We start from the raw sequence: 6,727 nt of genomic DNA on the forward strand, positions 1-6,727 counted from the left end.
TACCTACCTATCCGACAAGAGATAGGACATGTAAAATGAAAAGATAGAATGAATAGGAATGCCATTTCTTAACATTTTTTTAAATTTAGGTTGTTAACTTTCTAAAGGCCATGAAACTTTATATTTTAGTTGATTGGCTTCCCCCAACCAGTTGAGAAGGAAATGAGAAAGAATAAAGGAAGTCTTAAAAGAATTTTAGAAACTCAACAACCTGACCTTAAATCATGGCAGTGACCTCTGAACCAGTTTACCTCCTATTTTTCCCTTAAAGTTGTGTGAATAATAAATAAAACTGCATCACTAGGGATCTACACAGGTGCTGTGTAAGCCAAAGAATGTAACAACACAGCAAAGCTTGAGTCTGAAAGCTAATAAATCAAGAACGAGTCTATGTAGTAAAACTGCAACAGTAGCATGACTGGTTGATAGCCACATCAGCCACATTGAATTAAATCAGAAAATAGTACCCTATTGTTTTATTTCTTTTAAATCTAATAGGAGCATAAATATAAGTGTTTACCATTATTTTAGCAAAGCAGACATTTCACAAGATGAATGACTACTTCTCTGTTATACATAAAACATATTATTATGTCAGAAAACACTGGATTTCTCTCCTGGATGCAAGTTGCATGATTTAAAATGTCTTCCCTAAATTTAGCAGTTAAAACAGGTGAATCATTTCTGTGCAAAATAATAATAAAAGCTTAGAAAAAATAGTTGTCTTACTGATGCATTCATTTAGTAAACCCATGATACTTCATTAACTAAAAGAACCATATAAACCCACAACAATTTGAAGATGATTATGTCAGACACATTAGGGCTTAAGTAGGAGAATAGCAAACCCAGTCATGGGAATGACTGAAAGCTAATCAGGTGAAGACCTTAAGGCACAGTGTTAACCAACAATACCTTGATGTCTAATTGATATTTGCATGGGTGCTTCTTCCCTCACTGTAGTCTGCTGAAAAGCTGAAATTTGTAACTAAGCTAGATTTCAGAGAGTGGGAGTGTTTATGATTAGACAGAACTGTGAATTAAAAGAAGTATATATTTTATATATAGATATATATGAATAAGCAATGTGCACTTCACCCACTCGCTACCGCCCAGCCCCCCTCCACCACCGCTCTATCAACTTTATTTTAACTTTACTTTTTTATTTATTTATTTATTCCCTTTTGTTGCCCTTCTTGTTTTATTGTTGTAGTTATTATTGTTGTCGTTGTTGGATAGGACAGAGAGAAATGGAGAGAGGAGGGGAAGACAGAGAGCAGGAGAGAAAGACACCTGCAGACCTGCTTCACCGCCTGTGAAGTGGAGCCACGGACTCCAATGGGGATCCTAACGCAGGTCCTTGTGCTTTGTGTCACGTCCGCTTAACCCGCACAGCTACCCCCTGCGCTACCGCCTGACTCCCTCTTATCAACTTTTAAACCCCATTATAATATATTACTGTATAAAGGTAACTATTATATACAGAGATAGGAAAATATGAAGGCACACGTCTTTTTTTTTTTTTTTTTTCTTTTTCCAGATAGGCACAGAGAGGTCAAGGAAGGATGAAAGAGAACATGGCACTGAAGAGGTGGGGACTGGACTCGAACCGGGTCATGCACATGGCAAAGGAGCACACTATCCAAGTGAGCTGTTTTGCCAGCTCTGAAGATCAGTCTTGCAATCAGAATTCTAGGGTTGGCCATGTGACTTTTAGCAAGTTACTAAGCCTTTGGCTGACTTAGACATTTTACCTCATCTATAAAACAAAGCCAGCGTCAGGCAGTGGCACACCAGTTTAAGCAAACTTACTACAGTGGACAGGGAACCAGGTTCAAGGCCTCAGTCCCCACCTGAAGGGGGAAAGCTTCACAAGTGATGAAGCAGGGACGCAGGTATCTCTCTTTTTCCCTATCTCCCCCTCCTCTATTTCTGTCTCTGTCCAATAATAAATACAAATTTAAAAAAATAAAACAAGTCAAAGTTAACTATGGGATCGTGTCATAAATGAATATAAACGAAACTTTTATATTAGAGAATGGAAGGCTAGGGGTTCGGGTGGTAGCACAGCATGTTAAATGCACATGGGTGCTAAGCACAAGGAGCAGCTTAAGGATCCGGGTTTGAGCCCCCGGCTCCCCACCTGCAGAGGTGTCGCTTCCCAAGCAGTGAAGTAGGTCTGCAGGTGTCTGTCTTTCACTCTCCCCCTCTCTGTCTCCCCTCCTCCCTCGACTACTCTCTGTCCTATGCAACAACAGCAATGAAAACAACAAGGGTGACAACAAGGGCAACAAAATGGGAACTCAGCCCCCAGCAATAATCCTGGAGGCCAAAAAATAAAAGAAAAGGGAGAGAGCGAGAGTGGTAGGTTGTAAGCAATGATAAAATATTGCTCATGTTCCTTATATTCAATCAGCATATTTCCTCTTTGCATGTCATGGATTCTTTTGTATATCTGATAAAACATTTATCATAATAACATTTTAAGGACTTCAAGTATGATAAATATGATGACACAAGAAACAAATTGTGTTGAAACGTGCTTGTTTTAAATTTTTTTATATTTATTTTCCCTTTTGTTGACTTTGTTGTACTTAATATTGTTGTTGTTATTGATTTCGTCGTGTTAGATAGAACAGAGAGAAATGGAGAGAGGAGGGGAAGACAGGGGGGAGAAAGAAAGTTAGACACCTGCAGACCTGCTTCACTGACTGCAGGTGGGGAGTCGGGGTTGGAACCGGGATCCTTACGGCGGTCCTTGCACTTTGCGTCATGTAATTAAGCCACTGTGCTATTGCCCGACTCCCAAAAACTGCTTGTTTCTGAGATACTAAAGTATAGAGAGAAAGTGAAGGAGAGTATAGCACTGCAGCTTCCTTCAAGTCAGTGAGGTTTGGGCTTGGATCATGCACATGGGAAAGCAGTATATTATTCAAGATCCAGAGACGACCTGAATTGCCCCTGCGGCTACAGACAGACTATGACCCACATAGTCAATGACTGCCACCTCTCCAGATTCAAAGGAGGTCTCGAAACTTTACATCAGGCTCAACCTGATGCTGTTGACTGGCTACGGAAGAAGGGCAAATGCTAGAAGAAGAAGAATTATTCAAGAGATCTATTTCAAGGAGCCTGAAATATGCTTCTATCCATACATTTCCAGAAATACATGAACTCAAGGTGAGATCTCCTGAACTTAATGATACCAGACAGGTATGTTATTACTAATGGCTCTAGTTGGCTTACTTTCCATTAGCCAACCGATTGCTCTCAGTGTAGGAATAAAGAGAAAATCTGTATCCTTTCTACTAATTCTTTTCTGAAAACAAAGACTATGGTGCACATATGTGTGTTGATATATTTTTACAAAATTTCTTTTTTTTATTGAATTTCATTTCATTGAAATTTGTTTTATTGTCACCAAGACTAATACTGAGACTCAGTGCCTACACTATGAATCTACTGCTTCCTTTGGCCAATTTTTCCTTTTTTTTTATTTCTATTTTATTTGATAGGACAGAAAGAAATTGAGAGGAGAGAGGAGATTGAAAGGACAAGAGAAAAATCATACACTTACTTGCAGACCTGCTTAAACATTGGTGAAGCATTCCCCCTTCAAGTTTTGTGCATCTACTCACCCAAGTGCAACAAATTCTGCTCCTCCAAACATTTCTATAACTGTACTTATATGAAATGAATCCATATCACAATAATATCTCCCAAATCATTTCTAAAACAGAGAGCTCTTTGAAAGATTTAAATTTCTGGAGCAAGGTGGTAGCACACCTGGTTGAGTGAACTTGTTACAATGCACAAGGATCTAGGTTCAAGCTCCTGTTCCCCACCTGCGGGGGGCAGGGGGGGATTTCACAAGTGTTGAAGCAGTGTTGTAACTCTCTCTCTCTCTCCCTCCCTCCCTCTTTAACACCCCACTCCACTTTCAATTTCTCTCTGTCTCTACCCAAATAAATAAATAAACTGTTTAAAATAAAAAATAGAACTGGAAAGCTCTGTTTTCACCCCAATGGCGGACCTCATTTCTCCTTCAGTGACCCCGGCCTCATTGGATCATTTAAACAAAAAGCAGATTAAAAAAGCAGTGGAGGAAGCCAGGCAGTAGTGCAGAGGGTTAAGGCACATGGTGCAAAACGCAAGAATCAATGTAAGGATCCCGACTCGAGATCCTGTCTTTCTCTCCCCCTCACTATCTTCCCATATTCTCTCTATTTCTCTCTATCCTATCCCACAATGACAGAAATAATAACAATAACAACAACAAAGGCAACAAAAGGGGAAAAATAACCTCCTGGAGCAGTGGATTGCAGGCACCCAGCCCCAGCAATAACCCTGGAGGCAATAAACAAACAAATAAACAGGCAGTGGAGGCCCTGTTGACTCATTTCAAGTCCAAGAAGAACGCTAATGGATTGCTCTTGACTGAAAATGAGAATTTATTTTTAGTAGTAATCTTATGAAAAATTCCTAACAAGAATTGAAAGACTATCCTTGCCTCAGGGTACTACATCAGAGCTAGCAGATTATCTGTCTACCAAAGATGAAATCATTTTAACTCCTGGGCAGACAGAACTTTACTATAAGAAACTTTTTAACAAGCATGGAATTAAGACCATTTCTCAGATTATCCCCTTCCATGTTTTAAAAACATAATATAAAGTCTTGAAGTCTAGCGTTGCCTCTTGAGTAGTTTTAAGTTCCTCCTCACCGATGCCAGAATTAGGTGTCTCCTATCCTCCGACCTCAGAAGACATTTTTTTTTTAATAACAGAATTTAATTTTTTTATTATTTATTTTCCCCTTTGTTGCCCTTGTTGTTTTGTTGTTGTAGTTATTATCGTTGTTGTCGATGTTATTGTTGTTGGATAGGACAGAGAGAAATGGAGAGAGGAGGGGAAGACAGAAAGGGGGAGAGAAAGATAGACACCTGCAGACCTGCTTCACCGCCTGTGAAGTGACTCCCCTGCAGGTGGGGAGCCGGGCGCTCGAACGGAGAACCTTATGCCGGTCCTTACGCTTTGTGCCACGTGCACTTCACCCGCTGGCTACCGCCCGACCCCCTCGGGAGACATTTCTATCACAGAAATAAGTTTCTGTAGTCCTGAACTCCAAGAGTTTGTCCAAAGAAATCAATGGCTGTGTCAGTGGAACTGTCTTAAATATCTCTAAAAAAGATTCTTGCCGTTCTATCCACATGGGTCACCCTGGAATGTAGGTTCAGCACATCATTAAGAACTTGCCGCTGTCACTGAAGGGCTGGCCAAAAAACTGCCAGACAAGTGAGAGAGCTTGAAACTCCTGTACCTGAAACTGAGGAATCTGCTGCCCTTCCCATTTTCTCTGTATCTGTCAGCAGTTGGAATGAAGCCAAAGAAATGCCCATGCTTACACAGAAGCTGAAAGAAACAAAGAAAAATAAAAAAACAAAAGAAGCAACTTAGTGGGAGACTTCTGCAGCTCCCACTAGTAAGCTGAGATAGCCCCCAAAGCCAGGGGCTCCCCAGAGAAGACGCCTGGACCCCAGATGGCAAAGACTCCAAAATGGAAAAAGAAAGCAAAGAGCAAAAGAAAGACCTCAGTTACAGTGCAAATGAAACTGAAGAGGAAATCCCAGTGCTGGTACTCATAGAAAAATCTCCAGCCAAAGACAATGTAGAAATGCAAAAACCTGCCACTAAACAGAAGTATCCAAAAGAGTCCCGCTCCTAAAATACCACACAGAAAGAGAACAAAGATCTCCCAACTCTGGAAACCCCAAAACTGCAGAGCCTATGACACTAGGGGAAAGCTTGAAGGAGTCAAGAATGAAAGAAGAGGTGGAGAAAGAAATAAACTCTTCCTTGGTGGGGGGGAGGGGGGGGGCAAAGCAGACTCCCCAAAAGCCAGAAGCCAAGTTCTTCACCACTGCTAGCAAATCTAAAAAAAAAAAAAAAACACACACACAATAAAACAAAACAAACAAACAAACTCCCAACACACCACAAAAGGCTGTGGTGCCCCTGTGTGTGACTCAGAGGGAAGGACTCCCCAAAGATCAGATTTCAAGCCCCCATTCCTTAAGCTTTTCTAGTCCTGAAGCCTGAACTGTTCACATGTGTAAGCACCAGTAGTTCAAAGTAAATCGATTTTGGGTCTTCTATGTACTCACAGTACCACAAAGGGGAAGCGTAGTGTTTCTCTATGGCTGTAATTTTATTATTAAAGTATTAGAACATTTCTGAAAAATAAATAAATAAAGTTCATCAGTACTTTTTCTTACATTATTATATTATATATTTATAAATTATATGAAGTATATAATAATATACAATATCTCTGGAACAAAATTTTTTAATAACATTTAATATAAATAAAAAGGGGGCCAGGTGATAGCACACCAGGCTTAGCACATATGCAAGGCCCAGGTTCAAGACTCCACTCTCCAAATGCAGAGGGGAGACTTCACAGTGAAGCAGAGCTGTAGGTATCTCTATGTCTCTTTCCCTTTCTGTCTCCTCCTCTCCTCTCAATCTTTTTCCAATAAAGAAATAAATACTGTATATATATATATATATATATATATATATATATATATATATATATGTGTGTGTGTGTGTAGAGAAAGAGAGAGAGAGAATGGAATGCTTTACAGAAATAGAAAATAAATAGGAAGATGAATGCTTATATAAGTACTCTGCAAATTGGATAAAAGTGCCCTCAATTCCTAAATTAG

The 6,727-nt window shown here is 39.9% G+C and overlaps 1 pseudogene; it reads left to right on the forward strand.

Moving 5' to 3' along the window:
• The first annotated feature begins 4,024 nt into the window (after positions 1-4,024).
• Positions 4,025-5,415, forward strand: LOC103119324 (ribosomal L1 domain-containing protein 1-like; annotated as a pseudogene).
• Positions 5,416-6,727: the final 1,312 nt, after the last annotated feature.

Source organism: Erinaceus europaeus, chromosome 19 (genome assembly GCF_950295315.1).
Source record: "Erinaceus europaeus chromosome 19, mEriEur2.1, whole genome shotgun sequence".
Lineage (NCBI taxonomy): Eukaryota > Metazoa > Chordata > Mammalia > Eulipotyphla > Erinaceidae > Erinaceus > Erinaceus europaeus.